The following is a 21,290-nucleotide window of genomic DNA, read 5'->3' as shown; positions in this document are numbered from 1 at the left end:
CCCCAGAGCTGGAATGCAGCCATGGGCAAGTAGTCCTTAATTCATTCCTGCACTCCCTCCTCACCTCTACCTCTTAGGATTGATTCCTATTTTGCTTCAAAGCTTAGCTCAAATAGCAACTTTTTTTCCTGATTCTGCCCCACCTCTCTTGCTAGTGCCTCTCCCCCCACCCCCCAGTCACTTTGCATTTATATTTTTTGCTAGTGCCTCTCCCAAAAGAATGGAAGTTCCTCAAGGGAGGGACTATTTTTGCCTTTTGTTTGTTCTCCAAGCACTTAGCATGTATTGCTTGGTATACAATAAGTGCTTTATAAATGCTGTGGATTGATAGAAATATATGCAGTAGCATATTACAAAGCATGATTGTCTCCATTGTCTCAGTGGATTCTTTAAAGACTCCTGTAAGTTAGGTGGGACGGCTATTATTGGAGTATTTTACAGATGAAGAATCATGATATGTCAAAACTGGAAAAGACCTTAAAACATAGAATCTGTGAACACAGAAAACAGAATATTAATTATCCTAGAGTCATGGAATGTTTGAGCATAAAATGAGCATTTAGTCCAATTCTCTTTTATTTCACAGAATAAGAAAATGAAGCCCAATAAAGTACAATGATGGCCAAGATCAGAGAAATGTAGGTAGACTCAGACCTGGAAATAAATTCTCTTTACTACTAGACTAGACTAGACTAGACTAGACTAGAGCTTTTTTCCCTAAACTGCTATAATACTGTTTGTACTTAATTATCTTAAGTTATTTATGGTTGAATAGCTCCAATGTAATTGAGATTTGAGATGAACAGGTTTTTAATTAGTCAGTCTTATATGAATTGAAAATGTCATTATTTCTGAATTAGTACCAAACCAACCAGACTCAAAGCTAGACTGCAGTTTCCTGTCTATCTTGAAGAGAACACATATTGTTTCTCCTTGAGGACAAAGGACTGTCTTTTGCCTCTTTTTGTATCCCCAGCACTTAGTACAGTGCCTGCACATAATAGGCACTTAATATATGTTTATTGAATGAATGAATATTTTTAGAGAGAGGTTCAATATACAAATTGTTTGCATGGGTTCTTGAGCACTTCAAAAACATTACAAGAGAATTGATCATATCATTACAAATCATGTATATTTAATCAACGAAGACCCTACAATAATCACCTCAAGTAAATCTTCCCAAAGGGCCTTTCCTGATCCAACACTCCTCCTCCCAACCCCAACCCCAAATTGTTAAGGCTTTCCCAACCCCATGAAATTATTTTGTATTTATTTCTCTGTATATACACTTCCCACCAATATAGCATTAGTTCTTTCAGGTCAGAGCCTAGCATACTGCCCAGCATATAATACACTCCTAGTAAATGCTTGTTCACATGATTTTAGATTTAGATTTGGAAGACAGTTAGAAGTCATTATGTCATAATATAACTCCTTTATTTTACAGAAGAGGGAACTGAGTTACAGAGCAATGAAGTAAGTTTCAAGTTCACGCAGGTGATAAATAACTAAATCAAGATTCAGACCACAATTTCAAGACTTTTGATAGAACCATGTTGTTCAATGGAATTAAAAACATGACCTGTTTGTCCATGCTAGTTAAAAATAGCAAAACTTTCTCATACAAATGCTATAACTCAAACTTTTTATAATTCTACTTTTCCTCTCCTTTGTTGTTGTTTAGTCATTTCAATCATGTCTGACTCTTTGGGGTGTGATTTAGAATTTTCTTGGCAAAGATATTGGATCATTTCCTTCTCCAGATCATTTTACAGATGGAGAAACTGAGGTAAGCAGGAGTAAGTGACTTGCCCAGGGTTACAGAGCTAGCTGAGGACATATTTGAACTCAGGAAGATAAGTTGTCTCCAGACCTAATACATTATCCATTGTCTCTACCTCCCTTTTAAATGATCCCAAATGTGTCAATTAGATATGACCTTTACTTGTATGCCTACAGAGGTTCATCCAGTGGCCTCTCTGAGGACCCAGGGTTGTCTGCCCAAGTGTGACATCATGGTTGGATAAATGAGATGAGACACATTGTTCATTCAGCCCACATATTCAGGCATCACACACAGTGCTCTGCCATGGTATCATGGTATGTTTATTGTATAGGTTTTTTGGTACACACACATAATCAATTCTCTATGTATGTGACATTCTACATTTGATTGGATATTATCAAATCACCTAAACAACACTCTTGTAATGTTACTACAACAAAGAATTCTGTGATCATTTACTATGTTTCTACAACACTCTGTGATAGATATGATTAATGTGAATAAAGCCATTTGTAGGTTAGTACCCCTTGACCTGCTGAGAGGATCATTGTGCTTTTGGTCAGCTTTCACTATCCATCATAATTGCTTGGGAGATGAACAACAAAACATATTCATATCTAGGTGTGAGGATTTTAGGCAGACCAATTTGGGGGTTTTTCTTCAATTTACAAGTTCTGTTTTTCTTGTGTTACTTTGAAGTGCCTAGCGATGCCGCTTGGCTTCTATTCCAACAAATTCATTCGAGTGTGGTAACTGTAGGACAAGATTCATTATAGTACTTATTGTAGGGCCTTGGAGCATATTTTGTGCTTGAGAAAGGAGGGGTCATGGGCAACAATCTTTGGGCTTTTATTCTGTAATTGCAATCTTTTGGGGGTAATAACCTAGGGGGCTTAAAGTAGGGTATATATTTATTGATCCTTTAAGTATTTGTTCTCATGTTATTCCTCCTGTATTGGGGAAAGAATAATAATCATAACAAGTCCACTAGTGGGGAAAATTTTGGGAAAGAAGTCACAAAGGGGGATCACTAGGGGAGCCTCATTCTGGAGTCTGCTTTATTGACCTTCCTTCCTCAGACCTTGACTTTGTCAATTGGTCAGGGTATGATGGCCTCCGGCATATGACTTTTTTGCTAGTGGTTTGCTTTGTTTTTTTTTGTTGTTGTTTGTTTTTTTTTTATCATATAGTCCCTTTTGTGGTAGGGACTCCACTAGCTATTTCTTCTCCCCTGCCCCTGTGGACTCCATTTTCCCACTGGTGAGGTCCTCCTGGAACCTTTATTTTGAGGGAGGGTTCAGAGCATCCACCCGTCATTCTCCAGACTTTGCCTCCATGACCCATCTTCTCCCTCTCTCCAGTCCACTTTAGAGCTCCTTTCATATGCTGTCTTTCCCCATTAGTATGTAAACTCTTTAAGATTAGAGGCTATCTTTTTGCTTCACTTTTTATCCCTAGTACTTGGCATAAGCTTGGTATTGGCAGTCTACTCTTTTTCACATATTGTAGGAAGATAAATTGAACTACTTTGAAAACACCCTGAAAATTGCCTATGCTTCCCTGCTTTTATCTTAATGACTAGAATGCTTTCTTCTCTCAGATAATTTAAATCCTATTCATCCTTCAAGATTCACTTTAAATGTCATCTCCACAAAGCTTCCCCTCAGACTCCCAGTTTGAAATAATCTAATTATTATATTTTATTTTGTACTCTAATTACTTCTATGATGTAATAATAATCATAGTAATCATAATAGCTAGCCTTTGTATAGCACTTACTATTTTCTAAGCACTTCACAATTATTATTTCAGCTGATCTCCACAGCAATCCTCAGAGGTATGTGCTATTATTATACCTATTTTATAATTGAGGAAACTGAGACAGAGGTTAAATGACTAAGTGACTTGCCCAGAGTCACACAGCCAATAAGTGTGTAGTGCCACTTTTGAACTCAGGTCTTCTTGACAACAGTCCTGGTATTGCATCCACCATTCCACCTGCTAGACTATAAGTTTATTAAGGGCAGGCACCATATATCGTGGGGGTGCGGGAGGGGGATTGTCATACCAAGCACACTTCCACATCGGTCATTGTTGTAAGAGCATACATACCTAACCAGAACCCCAATGGTAAATACGCTGATGTGAAATATGACTCTAACAATTCTTTCTCTGGAACCACATCTTATTCATATTTGAATCCCCCCCCCCCCCCGCCCAACACCATGAAACTTTGCACATAGGAGGTGCCCAATAGCTATGTGTCAGATAAATGGATGAACCACACCAATTGTAATAACCATTTGGAATTTTTAAAAAATAAACTTTACTAATGGCTTTCAGTTTTATATACATCTTTCCCAGTATTAGCCCTTGTTCTTTTGTAACATAGAAAAATAGTTAAGAAAACAGCTAATATCTGTGACCTCACCTAATAGTCCCTCCTTCTCTATGACAAGAGAGGAGGAAGGGATATTTCATTATCTGTTCTCTAGAACCAAGATTTGCCATTACAGTAACTCAGAAGCAGAAAGAAAGACAACCCCTGCCTTCAATAAGACAACATTCTAATAGGGAAGAATAACATATAATAATATATATATATATATATATTATATACAATATAATAGTAAAGGGGGAATGGGAATGAATCAAGGTGGGGAAAGATTGGAGAGTCAGAATAGGAAAGAAGTGCAAATAATTCCTTTTACTTCCTTTACATTGACCAGTCAAAATCCAGAAGGGGCACACACTTTCTAAGGTGCAGGCGGGCCACTTCAATGTCTGAACTGAGTGGACCCTTATATCTCCTTATATTTCTGATACCTTCCCTTTGCATCCTGTAATTGAATAAGTTGGGGATTCAAGTGACGGGCATTTCCTGACAAATCCACATCTATGCACATTATGCACACTATAGCATACAAACTCCTTGAGGACAGGGACTGGTTTTTGTCTTTATGTCTGCAATGTGTAACGCTAACTACCTGGCACCTAAAAGATAATTGAAAATGTTTTTTGATTTATTGTCCATCTCATGGAGTAATTATATGAGAAGTGCCTTGTGAACTTTAAAGTGCAATATAATATGAATAGCATTATTTGTAGTTGGTGCTTTCTCCCAGCTTGGGTTGCTGCTGCCGCTGCCGCTTCCGCTGCAGCCTCCGATGCCCCTGCTGCTTCCTCCTTTGCAGGTGGGGAGCCGAGCCTCTTTCTCCCAACCTCCCTTGCCTGCCCACTGGGTTGGGCGAGGGCTTAGGTCGATCCTGCACGGAACATCCATCCCCCCTCCCTGCAGCGCTCACCACCTCCTGGTCTTTCTTCGAGGGTTGGATCCTCCTCTCTGCCCCAGCATGTAGCAGCTCCAGACGGGATTCTTCACAGATAACAAAAAATACGCAGTAGACAATGTTCTCTTCTCTATCCCTGCCACCTCTGAAATCTCTGATCTTAGTAACATTATCAATAAATTCTTGGAAGCCAAAAATGGAGTCCACACGTATGTGGAATTTGGTTTCCTCATTAAGGGCCAGTTCCTGCGAATGCTTTTGATTAAGTATATGGAACTAGAAAACTCCTTTAGAAAACTCTCAACAGGAGAAGTAGTGGAAATTGAGTATGTGGAGAAATATACTGCACTTCAGCCTGAAGAATGTATGATGATGACTGCATCAGTTCCATTGAAAGAACAGAGGAATGGATCTTGACTGGCTCCTATGACAAAACTTCTCGGATCTGGTCAACAGAAGGAAAGTCTCCCATGATAATCATTGGCCATAAAGAGGTGGTGAAAGATGTTGTGGGGGTGAAGAAAGAGAGTTCGTCGTGCCTGCTTCTTCGTCCCTTTATGGATCAGACTATTGTTGTGGGAGTGGAACATGAAGAGGAACAAAGTGAAGGCGCTCCATTGCTGTCGAGGCCATGTTGAGAGTGTGGAATTGGTACCTGTTAATAGCCCAGGGACTCAGTTTTGCAGCAGCTCTTGGAATAAGATGTTAAAGATCTGGTCTGCCATTCCAAATGAAGAAGATGAAATAGAAGATTCTACAGACAAGCCTAGAAAGAAACAGAGAACAGAGCAACTGGGATTAACACGGACTCCTATAGTGACTCTGTCTGGCCATAATGATGCCATTTTCTCAGTGCTTTGGTCTGATGCTAATGACATTTGCAGTGCATTGTGGGACCACACAATTCAAGTGTGGGACGTGGAGTCTGGCAGTACTAAGTAAACCTTGACCAGAAATAAAGCATTTAACTATCTCCAATTCCCCACTTTGTAAAGGTTTAGCATCTGGGAACTCTGATAGACATATCAGGCTGTGGGGTCCCCGAACTAAAGATGGTCCTTTGGTGTTACTATCCTTAACTTCTCATAATAATTGGGTGACATCAGTGAAATGGTCTCCCACACATGAACAGCAGCTGCTTTCCGGTTCCTTTGATTACATGGTCAAGTTTTGGGATACAAGAAGTTGCAAGGCCCCCCTCTGTGATATGTCTGCTCATGAAGATAAAGTTCCATGTGTTTATTGGACAGAAGCTGGGCTGCTGTTGAGTGGAGGAGACGACAATAAATTGTACACTTAAAATATTCAGTCACCGCTTCAGATGCATGAAAATGGATGATTCAATATCAAAGATGATCTATTAGTATGTAAAACTTTATAGAAAATAGTTGATTACCTGACAGATCTGAAGATCATTCTTTCTTAGCTAGCCTTTTACAACTAATGTAATATGATTTTTGACTGTCAAAACATTCATATTTCATTGTTTTGTTTTTTCCATTTTTCCTTTGCATTTATAATATGCAAATCTAGATATTTATAAAAAAGCAAAATGTGAGCAGATGTCTTCATTGCTATGTTTGGAACTTCTTAAAATTATGTTTTGTTCTTTCACAGATATTTTGGCATTTGAATAACAAAAAAGGATCAGAAAGTTTGTTAAGAAATATAAAGTAATTGAAAAATATGAATAGTATTATTTGTCCTAAATAAGTTTTAAAGAGTCCCCATTATCCTAGTATTTTGGGTTTTGGCTGACCAACCAAGTTATCCTCATCCATGACATTCATGAATTTTTAAAAAATTTCATTCATGTTTTCTTTCTGCTCTTCAAGAGATGAACAGGCAATCTCATAGTATTCTAGCCAGGTTGTTTTTCCTATGCAAAAGTTGATCATGTAACATTTGCATCTTGGTTCATAATTTTATAACATAGCTCATCTTCCTTTTCCTTAAAAAAAAAAGATGCTAAAAGAAATACAAATCAGAAAATTATCCAAAGAAAGAAGAAAAAACTCACTTTTCCTAGTGAGAAAATAGAACTATAGAAACATAACTCTCTCCAAGGCTATGCTCAGGTGTTTATAAAACCTTTCTTGCTATTTATTTAATTTATATTTCATTTTGTTTCACTTTTAAATACTATTGATCATGACTGCTTTGTGCTGTATTTCTGTACATTTATTTTGTTCCAGAGAAGAGCAAGTGGATGATGTCAGTAGCTAGCTGGAAATAGACAGTATTTAGGCAGGTCAGAGATATAAATCTATAGCCAAAATGCTAGGCATTGGAGATAGAAATATAAAGAATGAAATTGTTATCTTACATTCTAATATGAGAAAACAAATACATACATAAGAATATGCAGAATAAATATAAGGAGACTATCCCCTATGCCTGGAACATTCTCCCTCCTCTTTTCTGACTACTGGCCTCCTTGGCTTTCTTTAAGTCCCAACTATAATTCTACCTTCTATAGGAAGTTTTTTCTAACCCCTCTTAATTTCAATACTTTCCCTCTTTTAATTATTGCCTATATATCTCTTATATATCTTGCTCTGTATATATTTATTTGCATGTTTTCTTCTCCATTCTTGATTGAAAGGAAATGTTTTTTGTTTCTTTTTCTTTCCCCAGCTCTTTCCACAGTGACTGGTACATAGGAGGCACTTCACAAATCTTTATTGAATTGAAAAGAGTAAGAGGATATTAGCAACTGGAGCCTTCATTTTGAAAAGAGGGATTCTATGAGGTGGCTCTCTTTTGCTCATTCTTCCCAATAAAAGTGTATAAATCTATAGGAGAGGGTGCCCTAGATTTATGGGAGAAATGTTCTATTCTAAATCTTCTTACTATGTCATTTCATTAAATGCTTTTGCTTCACAGTGCCCTTTGCTTGTCTAGAAAAAATTTTAGAAACATCAGTAGGGGATTGTGAGCTATTATTTTGATTGGATGTGGATCCCCAGAATTCCTTAAACCTGAGGTAGCTATTCTAGGGAACCCCACATATGAGAAGAAGGTGCAAAATGTGTAACCTATATACAAAAAATGAACATGGTAAGCCTGTGGTATTTCTGGGGAAAGCCACCAGCCACTTGTTGGGGGGGGGTGGAGGGAGAAGAGATCAAGTATCAGGAAAGGCTTTGCATAAAAGGTGATGCTTTAGTTGAGTTTTGAAGAAAACTAGGAATTCTAAGAGATAGAAATGATGGAGGAGTATATTTAATCTGTGAGGGACAGACAATGAAGTATGTGGAAATGGAAGATGGAGTATCATTTGTGAGGAATAATGAGGAGGGCAGTTTATTTGTATTTTGTGAAGAGCAGTAATAAGTTAAAAAAAAAGCTTAAAGCAAGGTTGGGGTCAGGCTCTGAAGGGCTTTAAATAACAAATGGGGGAATTTGTATTTGATAACAGATGTAATGTGGAGTCACTGGAGTTTATAGAATGGGGAAGTAATGATCAGATATGCACATATGGAAAATCACTTTGGCAAACATTCAGAGGATGGATTAGGGAGAGGAAGAGAAAGATTTGAGGCAATTAGACCAATTAAGAGACTTTAAATAGTTGAGGCTTATGGTGATGACAGTCTCTTCCATTAGATTGTAAGCTCCTTGAGGTCAAAGTTGGTATTTTGTGGCTTTTTGTATCCCTAAGGTTTAGCAGAGTGCCAGGCACATAGTATGCACTTAATAAATGTTTATTGAATTGAATTAACTCAGGTAATGGCCATCTGAGTAGAGGAAAGGGACAGATGGGAGAAAAGTTATGAAGTTAGAAACAAGACTTTACAAATGATTTGATACATGGTGTGAGGGAGAGTAAGGAGTTGAAGACAGAAGTTGAGTATGAAATCTCAATTTCAGGGGTAAGTTTGAGAAGTGACTTTTGCTCTTTAAAATCAGCTTCCACTTCATACACTGCAAAGAACTTTGTCTGGAAGATCTGGAAGTTGGAGAGAGAAATTCCATTTGGAAGAATACTTTGAGAACAAATTTTAATAGGTTCCTAGATTTAGAGTTAGAAGAATATCTAGTCTACTGCTATTAATTTTATATAAAACTCAAAAATGTATCATGAAAGGAAACAGTATTTTTGTTAAATCTCTGAAACTCCTCATTCAAAGAATAGTGGCCTCCACCATTCTCCTCAAAGAGAATTTTCAGGGTCCTATTAGGAAGAGAACTATGACCTAGAGTAAAGTGCAGAATAAGCTAGTGGCAATAATAAATAATGTTCAACAGTCATTTATTAACCATGTACTAAATGCCAGGAACTGTGCTAAGTGATGGTGATACACATATGAAAAAGATAGAACATCTCTACCCTCAAGGAGCTTACAATCTAATGAAGTAAGAAAATGCAGGATAAAAAAGCTGAAAAGGAGGCAGGAATAAATGTACCCAGGTTCAGGGACATAGTGAAAAGACCAAAGAAGCCAAAAATGAGTGCAACTACAGTTGATTGTCAGGCGAAGAGAAGGAATTAGAAAATATCTTATGAGATGTCAATCCTGTTCCCCTCCTTTAATGAATGACTTTATGGCTCCATCCTCCATCATTTGTGAGGAATAGAGAGATTGGGCATACTGATGATGTGTGAATAACAAGAATGATTGAATTTATAAAATGATAAGATTTAACTAGATGAGTTTACTGGGACCATGGTAGAGAACTGAAAGAAGTCCAGAGTGAGTACAACTGAGTAATCTCTTTTCCACATCATTATACAATAACTTGTTCAGTCATTCTCCATTTGATGGATACCCAACTGTCTCAATGTCTCCCCTGTGAGATTTTTCCACTGACGTGCTAACCTCTTCTCATGTTCATAAGCCCCTTCAAATTTAGGTCATTAAAGGACATTCCCCAGGAGCCTTCACATTATTATTCCTGTGATTTTGCATATTCAGAATTTTTTTCTTTGAAATAAATTTCTTATCCTGAGAGTAGGTTCCATGGTGGTAGAGTGAGTATGATGACAGTGTATTCAAATACAAGAACTATAGCTAAAACAGTTGTACCACCAGCTTCTGTCTTCATGATTTAAGAAATTATGACATCTGAAAACTTGCTGGAGGTCTAGGATTCAGTCTTTGCACAAAGTCTTGGGAAGTCTTTATCCCCCTCCAGGAGGAAGAAAAGAGCCAAAATATTCTTCAAGTTTCATTAAAAACTCCAACTTGGTCATAGTGGTTTGGAGGGAACCAGGCAAAAAGAAAGTCAATGTGCATGAAATCTTTTAAGAATTCAAACTGCCAACTCAGTCTTATTCACTTCTCATTTAATCTTCCCATTTTATTAAATCCTTAGATTTAATAAAATCTAAAGGGATTATTAAAATCTCCCTGAGACTTATATCAAAAGGAAGGCTGGGCTTTCCTAAAGAAGCTTCATCACAGTCTCTGATTTTTTTCCCCTTTTCCCTTGTCCTCACCTATGCTTGAAAACAACCCCCTCAATTTTATAAGAATCCATAACAACATGTGGGCAGGGTTTGGTTGAGTGAACATTATACAGTGAAACTAAATATGGTTTCTCCAAACAAAGACCCATCATATGGTCAACAGCTGTGACTTACAAATGCCCTTCTATATAATACAGAAAGTCAAAAAAGTCACCCAGATCCTGCATTCCCATAATGGCCACAAATTGGCAAAACAGAGCAAACAGAGAAAAGGATAGTTAGGTTCCTTTTACAAAGCAAAGTATCTCCAGACTGGGTGCTGATAAAAAAAAAATGCATACTAAAGAACACAAAAGTTTTCAAAAGAACAATTAGAATAACTAAGCTTTCCAGTTTCCTCTGATTCAGGATATAAACCATAATTTTCTGTATGGTCTAAAGATGAAAAAGAAATGCAAACACTTAGTAAAGAGCTACCATCTATATCCTCATCATTAAGATTATAGATCTGTCAACCGTTATAAGCATGCATAAGGCCCTGGGCTAGTCTATAACCTATAGCCAAACTCTGCAGTAGTTTACAATTTAATAGTAATAGTTAACAATTTAAAAGTACCCAAGTAATCATGATACAGAAGAAAATTTGATGAAGGCTAAGGAAAGGTACATACATTGTTCTACAAGAAATTAGAGAAAAGGGGGATTACTTACAGTGATAGATGGAGAAAATGTGAAGGTAACATCTAAATTGAATGTTGAAAGAAGGGGAAGAATTCAACAGATAGAGATTGGGGAAGATTCCATTCCAGTCATGGAGATAGTATGAGTCAAGGCATGGAGACAGTCACATGTTGGACAGGTAGGTTGGAACTAGATTTTGGAGAATCTTGAATTCAAAGATAGAGAATATTTTTATTTTGCAGTTTCTTAGTAGCTAGTGTAGTATAATGGGAATATCTTTAGATCTAAGATTTGAAGACTTGGGATCTGATTCTGACTATTTCCTACCTATGTGATCTTGGATAAGTCACTAAAGCTTAGACTTCAATATCCTGATCAATAGAATAAAGAGGTTGTAGGGAATATTCCTAATCAGATAGAAGTTGGATTAAATGTCTTCTGAAGTTCCTTCCCAGTTGGAAATTCTCAAAATCTGTGATTGGATTACTGCTAAGGTCCTTTCTAGCTCCAAAATCCTACAAAATCAATAGAGAGGTTTTTGTCTTAGCAAAGTGAAATGACCCCAAGGGTGATCTGTGTAAAAATAAATTTGGCGAGTTATAAAAATAAAGTATTTAGATGGAAAAACTGTTCCAATATAGGTTCAAAACTGTTTAACTTGCCAATCAAGTTCAAACTGTTTGGATACTTTTGATAGAGGTAATCAAAAGTATCCTCAGTGATGAAGTGAAGCTCAAATGTGAACTTTCCTTCAGGGCCAGGCACAAGGAGGCTAAAGAGACTCTTATTATAAAAATAAAATGCTTATTGAAATATATAAGGATAAATAAAGGATTTCTGATGCTAAGGGATTCTAACTCCAACCAAATAAACTCCCAGGTTCCACAAGGAACTGCTTCTCCTGTGTTTAACAGGCTATACTAATCCTCCCTGATCTGACTAACCCAAATTTATACTATCTGAATAAAAACTACTGCTAATATCCTTATAAATCTTAACTTTGCCTTCAAATTATAAAATAGCAAAGACTAGCTGGTTGAGGCTCAAAAATAATCAAGTTAGGACTTAACAGACTCAGAGTCCAAACCAAAGACCAGGTTTTTCTTTGGTCTTTTCAGAGTTAAACAATTCATAAAAACCACAATAGATATTCAATAGTGTTTCCCAAGTTGGGAAAGGAAAATACTGAGCTCCTTCAGATCTTTCCCTCAGACAGAGATGGGGCAAATATGTTACCTTCTCCAGCACTGAGTGAGAGTCTCTGAGAGTGTGACTATGCCAACTGCCAGAGACCAACTCTGAACTGCCAGAGAGAGTAACTGACATGGAAAAATGGTTATAACTGTCAGCAGTTAAAAATTTACATGCTCTCTCAGCTCTGCTTCAAACTCCAGTTCTTTTAACTAATAAAATGATACTTATTTTCTAATATCATCCTTACACCTGGGTGAAAAGACTGTGTGGACAGTAGTGTGAATAGAGAATTAAACTTGAGAAAATAGTCTGGAGAGAAGAGTACAAATTAGAAAAATTTTTAAAGAAATAATTAGGTTGTACCAGTACAGAAAAATAAAACAAAACAAAAATATTTTGAGGACAGCAAGGTGGTTCAGTGGATAGAGAATCAGGCCTAGAAATGGGAGATCCTGGGTTTAAATTCAGTCTTAGATACTTCCTAGCTTAACTCCAATTGCCATGCCTTTAACACTCTTCTGCCTTGGAACCAATACTTAACATCAATTCTAGGACAGAAGTTAAGAGAAAAGGAAAGAAAATAAAGAAGAGAGAGAGAGAGATAGAGATAGAGAGAGAGAGAGAGAGAGAGAGAGAGGGAGAGAGAGAGAGAGAGAGAGAGAGAGAGAGAGAGAGAGAGAGAGAGAGAGAGAGAGAGAGAGAGAGAGAGAGAGAGAGAGAGAAGGAAGGAAGGAAGGAAGGAAGGAAGGAAGGAAGGAAGGAAGGAAAGAAGGAAGGAAGGAAGGAAGGAAGGAAGGAAGGAAGGAAGGAAGGAAGGAAGGAAGGAAGGAAGGAAGGAAGGAAGGAAGGAAGGAAGGAAGGAAGGAAGGAAGGAAGGAAGGAAGGAAGGAAGGAAGGAAGGAAGGAAGGAAGGAAGGAAGGAAGGAAGGAAGGAATCTTTGGTTTCTCAGGATTAGTCTTTTTCTTGCCCATAGGCTGTCTCAGGCCCAGACATCCCCTTCTTCCCAACTGGTATACATTCTCTCTTCTCCTTCCTCTTTTCTGGAACATTCTATACCTGAAATACTCTGTCCCTGAAAACTGCCAGGATAGAAGCATTAACCTTTCTAGATCACTGGCACCTTCAGCCCCTCTACCCATGACATCAGATGTGTGAAACAAATCAGAGAGCCAGAACAAGATTCTGCTCCTGTCTATAATACAACTAAACCCTCTTCAGTTTCCCTAAACTTCCTTGATACATTGAATGAAGATGCAACTAGGAGAAAAAATTGAAGGAATTTGTCAGAATTTATTATCAGACTGAATAGTCATGCCTTATTTTTTTGTGCTTTACTTTATTGGACTTCATAAATATTGTATTTTTTTAATAATTTGAAGTTTGTGGCAACACTGCATTGAGCTAGTCTATCAGTGCCAGTTTTCCAACAAAATGTACTCACATAATGTCTCTATGTCACATTTGGATAATTTTCACAATATTTAGAACTTTTTCATTATTATAATATCCATTACATTGATGTGTGGTCAGTGATTCAATGTTGTATATGTTCTGATTACTCCACAGAAGGGCTGTTCCCCATTTCTGTCCCTCTCCTTGGGCCTCACCAGTTCCTGAGATAAGACAATATTGAAATTAGGCCAATTAATAATGCTAGAATGGCCTCTAAGTGTTCAAGTGAAAGGAAATATTGATTGAAGATGAAATGAAGTCAAGGGTAGTGTAACAGTTAAAATTAGTTTCTCTCTGCAAGGAGTATTATATTTTTAGAGTTTTATTAAAGGTTGAGAATTTGAGAATATAAAAGTAAGAGAAGCACGTGCTAGGTGGGCAGAGAGGCCCATTTAAACTCACCTACATCATGCAAGAGACTCGTCTGCTTGGAAGAGGAAATAAGAAAAGAACCTTTTTTCTTTCTGTCACCTTTACAGCCAGGTTAAATACCCCATCTCGCTCTCAGCCCAGATGAGGTTAAAAGGCATTTTGGGAAGTGAGCAAGGACTTCTGGGAAATGGAGTCCCAGGTTCACGTCTCCATTTTTACAGTGGAGAGAAAGGGGATAGTTTGCTTTGCCCTCTTCCCTCTCCCTGGCAAACCCTACTCTGGTTGCCTTCTGGATCACAAACTTCTGTTCCCTAGCTTCTCTCTCTCTGAGGAGAGAAATTTAACTTCTCTCCCCCCAAACTTCAAATCTCCCTACTTGGATACTAAGAAGCAGGCACTTGATCTTATGAAGTGTTATTTATTCTAAGGGAACAAATGAAGGGTAAGGCAATTGAATTGAGGAATAAAGTATTGGGAAAGAGGGAGTGGGAGGTCCCTACATATAACTGAACCCCTTCTCCTCAAAGTCTGGCAGGGTCAGGCTTTGCCTGCCTGATCCTCTGAGGTCAGTTGTGAAGATGTCTTGACTTTCTAGCTGCACTAGCTATTGTAACAAGTTCAAGAACTTTCAGGGGATTTAGAGGAGATTGTCTTATGGTGAATGGCTTTTATCAAAGTCCTATTCACTCTGCTTGTCTTCACTGGCTACTGGGTCAGAAGTCACAGGAGGATGGTGCTGGATCAGAGATCTGCTCAGGTCAACCTTTCTGGTGAGCTTCCCACAGAGAAGTCCTCTTCAACTGTCCAGATCCTCTCACTTCCTCTGTTCTTTCTTTAGAACTCTCTCTCCTTCCTGCCCTCCCCCCTTTCAAATTGGTCCCCAGTTTGATGGATCTGCTTGTCTTCTTTCTCTAGCATATTCCTCTCTTACAATGGTACATATACAAAGATCAACCATGTACAAGGGCATAGAAACATTGCAAACAAATGCAGAAAAGCTGAAATAATAAATGAAACTTTTTTTCAGATCATGATGTGAAAAAAATTATAATTAACAAGGGTACATGGAAAAGCAAAGTTAAAATTAATCGAAAACTAAATAATCTAATTCTTCAAAATTGGTGGGTCAAAAAACAAATCATAGAAACAATTACTGACTTCATTGAAGAGAATGACAATGAGGAGACAATATATCAAAATCTATGGTATACAAGAAAAAGTAGTACTCAGGGGAAAATGTATATCTCTGAATATGTTAAAATCAATATTGTGTATTGGCTCTAAGGTAGAAGAACAGTAAGGGCTAGACAATGGGGATTAAGTGTCACACTGCTAGGAAGTGTCTGAGTCCAGATTTAAACTCAGGACCTCCCACCTCTAGGCCTGGCTTTCAGTCCATTGAGTCACCTAGCTTCCCCCCTTATTGTTGTATTATTTTAAGAAATTACCACAACTACCACTCCAGTCAGGAGTCATCAACATCAAGCCAAAAAAAAATAGGACTTGCTGAAGGCTCAAATGATGGTTAGTATTATTATTTTGGCAAGATAGTATTTTTATTTTTTAAGTATTTTTCCATGGTTACATGATTCATGTTCTTTCCTGACCCTTTTGCCTCCCCCCTCCTAGAGCCAACAAGTAATTGCACTGTGTTATATATGCATTATCACTCAATACCTATTTCCATATTATTCATTTTTGTAACGGAGTAATCTTTTTAAAAACCAAGACCCCACATCCCATACCCACATAAGCAAGTGATAAATCAAATGTTTTCCTTCTGCATTTCTATTCCCATAGTTCTTTCTCTCAATGTGGATAGAATTCCTTCTCATAAGTCCCTCGGGATTATCCTGGATCATTGCATTGCTACTAGTAGCAAAGTCTATTACATATGATCATCCCATGATATTTCAGTTTCTTGTACAATGCTCTCCTGGTTCTGTTCATTTTTCTCTGCATCGTTGAGGTCTTTCCAGCTTGTAAGGAAGTCAAACAGCTTATCATTCCTTATTGCACAATAGTATTCTATCACCATCATATACCACAATTTGTTCAGCCATTCCCCAATCAAGGGACACCCCCTTATTTTCCAATTTTTTGCCACTACAAAGAGCATGGCTATTTACAAACAGTTTTTATTATGATCTCTTTGAAGTACAAACCCATAGTGGTATTGCTGAATCAAAGGGAATTTATTCTTTTAAAGCCCTTTGGGCATAATTCCAAATTGTCTTCCAGAATGGTTGGATCAATTCACAACTCTACCAGCAGTGTATTAGTGTCCTAATTTTGCCATATACCCTCCAACATTTATTATTTTTCTTTACTGTCATATTGGCCAATCTGCTAGGTATGAGGTGGTACCTCAGAGTAGTTTTGATTTGCATTTCTCTAATCAGGAGGGATTTAGAACACTTTTTTCACATGATTATTGATAGTTTTGATTTCTTCTGAAAAATGTCTATTTGTGTCTTTGACCAATCAATTAGGGAATGGCTTGATTTCTTATACATTTGACTTAGTTCTTTATATTTTTGGGAAATTAGACTTCTGTCAGAGAATTTTGTTTAAAAAAGTTTCCCCAGTTTGTTGTTTCCCTTCTAATTTTGGTTGCATTGGTTTTGTTTGTATAAAACCTTTTTAACTTAATATAATAAAAATTATTCATTTTACATTTTGGGTCTTAATTCTGTCCTTTCCCATAGATTGGACAGGCATGCTATTCTATGTTCACCTAATTTACTTACTATTTTACTCTTTATATTTGTCATTTACTTATTTTGAATCTATCTTGGTACAGGTCCATGATGGCAAACCTATGGCATTCATGCCAAAGACAGCATGCAGAGATCTCTCTGTGGGCATGTGGAACTGTCCTCTGCAGAATTGCTTCCTTCCCTCTCTCCACTATGCTTCATCACCCCTCTACACTTACTCCCTCCCCTGAGCAGAGTGCTCAGGCCACACCCTTCCCTTTCTCTCATCCCTGTTTGGGAGTAGGGGCTGCAGAGGGGAGGTAGGAGAGAATCTCCTCTCCCAACACCAGGGCTGGCCCTACTCCCTAAAAGATTTCCACTTTCTTCCTTCCTTTTCTGCCAGCTACCAGTCTGAGGGGTGACTATACCCCACCAAAGGCTAACTGCACCCCATCTGTCCCTTTCTCCCACTTCATGTAGGTCACAGCCAAATAGGAAGGCAGAGTTGGATGCAAGGGCAGGTCCTGTGCAGGAGGTGACTTCCCCAGGGTCCAACCAGCTGGGATCTAGCTCTACCACCAAGCAGAGTTGGGGGTGCTGGGTCTCAGAGCCACCTACCTCCTAGCCTTGCCCTACCTTCCCAGCCCATCAAAGCCCAGCAGCAGCCCCCTCGCTTGGCCAGCCCCCCATTGAATGCAGGGGGTGGTGCACTGCACATAGTCAGGGAGTGTGGCAATGTGGGGGGGCACTGAACACAGTGGCGGGCATGGCAATGCAGGGGGCAGGGCATTGCATGAAGTGGGGATGGGGTAATGCATGAATTGGGGTGGAGCACAGGCATACAGTTGGGGGGGCTGGGCATGGCACAGCACAGGGTGCCTAAAAGGTTCACCCTCACTGGTATAGGGTGTAAGATGTTTCTCTAAACCTAATTTTTCCCATAATCTTTTCCAATTTCCCCACTAGTTTTTGTCAAATAGTGAGTTCTTGCTCCAAAAACTGGGATATTTGGATTTATTGTACTCTGACTAAGTTCATTTACCCATAGTCTATTCCATTGACCCACCCTTCTATCACTCAAAATATTGTTTTGATGATCACTGCTTTGTAGTACAGTTTAAGATTTGGTATTGCTAGGCTCCCACCCTTCCCATTTTTTTTATTAGTTCCCTTGATATTCTTGATCTTTTTTCTTCCAGAGGAACTTAATTTTTTCTAATTCTATAAAAAAAGAGCTTTGGTAGCTTGATAGATATGGGACTGAATAAGTAAATTAGGTAGGATTGTCATTTTTATTCTATTAGCTCATCCTATCCATAAACAATATTTTTTTCATTTGTTTAGATCTAGTTTTATTTCTGTGAAAAGTGTTTTGTAGTTGTGTTGTAAAAATTAAAATTAAATCTCAAATAATAAAAATATATTTTAAGAGATTTATTAATGATCATTAGAAATCAAGGAATAAAGAAGATACAAAATAAAGACTACATGCCCATGGCTGATCAGTCAGTTCAAATGCTTGCCTTACCACCACCAAGCAAGGGACAGGAAGTAAAGAGCTGAGACCCTTCATGTCCTTGCCTAATATCCCCTGTCTACAGGAAGTATGTAATGACAAGAAGTCTGTGGGCTCCTGGGAAATGTAGTTCTTTTTTTAGGGTAACAGATTTTCTATTATACAGTGTTCATATAATTCCTGAGTTTGTCTTGGCAGATAAGATTCTCAAATATTTTATATTGTCTACAGTGATTTTAAATGGAGTTTCTTTTTCTAATTCTCACTGCTGACTTTTTATTGGAATTATATGTAGAAATGCTGATAATTTATGTGGGTTTATTTTGTTTCCTGCAAACTTTGTTAAAATTATTAATTATTTCCACTAATTTTTAGTTGATTTTCTAGGATTCTCTAAATATACCATCATATCATCTGCAAAGAGTGATAGTTTAGTTTTCTCATTGCCTACTTTAATACTTACAATTTCTTTTTCTTCTTTAATTTCTACTGCTAGCATTTCAAATACAATATTAAATAATAGTGGTGATAATAGGCATCCTTGATTCACTCTTGATCTTATTGGAAAGGCTTCTAACTTATCCCCATTGAAGATGATATTTTTTATGGTTTTCAATAAATACTGTTTATTATTTTGAGGAATGGCCCTGCTATTCCTATACTGTCTAGTGTTTTTAATAGGAATGAGTTGAGCAGGGTGACATAGTTAATAAGTGTCTGAGGTCAAATTTGAACTCAAGTTTTCTTGATTTCGGGTCCAGCACTCTATACACTATACCATCTAAACTGCTAGGCCATAAGGACTACCTAATAAGGTCATAGTCTGAAGATCTAGAGCTATTTGGGGACTGCCTTGATTGTATATCTTTCCTCTCTTTCCATGCCCAGCTTTGAAGGTATTAGTTCTTCCCCACTCTCCCCACCTTTCCATCATTCTTTTGGTGTCTCAACTCTAAACCACATGGCTTTCCTTATTTTTTTTTTAGTTTGATGATATTCTGTTTGTCCCCAATTACATGTGACAACAATTTTTCACAATTGGATTTTTAAAAAAATTTTTGAGTCTTGAATTCTCTCCTTTCCCTCACCTCTTATCCCCTTGCTGAAACAAGAAGTAATCTGAGACAGATTTTACATGTGTAATGATGTAAAATATTTTTCTGTATTAATACTTTTATGGAAGAAAATTCAGACTAAAAAAAGAAGAAAAACAATGATATATAGTATGCTTTGATCTGCATTCATACTATCAACTTTTTTTCTCTGGAAGCAGATGGCATTTCATGAGTCTTTTGGGATTGTCTCTGTGATAGAGGCTGGCACTAGAGAAAAAGTGCCAGACTGAAAAGAATGTGAAATTGATCACCTCAGTGGGGGATGGGCCCCAGGAGTGGAAATCCCGAGGAAAGAAGACTCTGGCTGGGAGAGCAGTGAGGGTCTCTCCATCTGGAGACATTGAAGAGAGAAGGTGGAAAAAGACTTTCTACTGAGGGTTACCCACTTTTCCTGCTGGTGACTGGAAATCTTTCCCCCCAACACTTCCCAATTGAAGGGACTTTCTGAAGAGAAACCTGAGCAGACTTTACCTCAGCTCCTGTTGCCCAGGGGTGAGTCCACCTGACTTTCTCTCAGGGGGGCTCAGGCTGCCAAGGCTTGAGTTCCCCCCAAACTTGAGGAGGGAGGAAAAGGGTTTAGCTAGAGAAGGAACCCCTTTTCCCCACTTTCCTTTTCTCATTCTTCCCTGCCCATTATTTCCTTTTTATTACCTGATTGAGTCAACATTAAAAGTTATCTGTTCCCCAAGCTGAGTGTGAGTGAGCGGATCAAGGGGAGATCTTTTGGTCTTGAGTAGTGGAGGGGGGACAAGAGGGTTAAGAGTGATTTGAGGAGAGCAGTTTTAGCTAAGGAGAGAAAGCAGAAGGGGGAAATCTGCAAACCCCTCTCCTCTCTGAGCTAAACTTACATCTGCTGTCTCCCCTGAACCCCACTTTGAGAAGGGGGTTCTCCTCTCTTTCCCTCTCTCTCCCTTACCAAAAAGCCCAAGCCTTCCCTTTTGGGCACAAAACTTCCTTCTCTTTAAAAAAATTTTTTTAAAAAACATCTCAGATCATTGTATTGCTGAGCATAGCTAAGTTATTCACAATTGTCCATTGTACAGTAATAACTATTACTGTGTACAATGTTTGCCTGGTCCTACTTACTTTACTCTGCATCAGTCTGTGTAAGCCTTTTCAGATTTTTCTGAAATCCTTCTACTCATCATTTTTTATAGCCTAATATCATTCTACTTCATTCATATACAAGAACTTCTCCAGACATTCCCAATATGGATGATCTCTCTCACTTTACAATTATGGTTTGCCTTTAAACATACCAAATTTAAAAGGCTGGTTTTTTTTTTATCTTGTACTTCTGCAGACCTCCTTTAAAAGTTCTAGCTATGGTTCCTTATATACAGTAACAACAATAATGTATGATGATCAGTCATGAGTGACTTAACTGTTATCAACAAGGCAATGATCCAGGACAATTTTTTTTGAAATTTTTATTTAATGAATTTATTTGGAATATTTTCCCATGGTTACATGATTCATGTTCTTTCCCTCCCCCTCCCCCTGCCTCTCCATTTCCCATAGCCAACATGCAATTCTACTGGGTTTTACATGTGTCATTGATCAAGACCTATTTCCATATTCTTGATATTTGCGCTAGGGTGATCGTTTAGAGTCTACATCCCCAATCATATCGCCATCAATCCATGTGATCAAGCAGTTGTTTTTCTAATGCATTTCTACTCCCACAGTTCTTTCTCTGAATGTAGATAGTGTTCTTTCTCATAAGTCCCTCAGAATTGTCCTGGACCATTGAATGGCTGCTAGTAGA

General features: G+C 38.0%; 1 pseudogene; it reads left to right on the top strand.

Moving 5' to 3' along the window:
- Window positions 1–5,142: 5,142 nt before the first annotated feature.
- On the top strand, window positions 5,143–6,407 carry LOC100618466 (ribosome biogenesis protein WDR12-like; annotated as a pseudogene).
- Window positions 6,408–21,290: the final 14,883 nt, after the last annotated feature.

The sequence above is a fragment of the Monodelphis domestica genome, chromosome 1 (assembly GCF_027887165.1).
Source record: "Monodelphis domestica isolate mMonDom1 chromosome 1, mMonDom1.pri, whole genome shotgun sequence".
NCBI lineage: Eukaryota > Metazoa > Chordata > Mammalia > Didelphimorphia > Didelphidae > Monodelphis > Monodelphis domestica.
The sequence above is the reverse complement of the archived record's forward strand: the minus strand, read 5'-3'. Positions and strand labels throughout refer to the sequence as shown.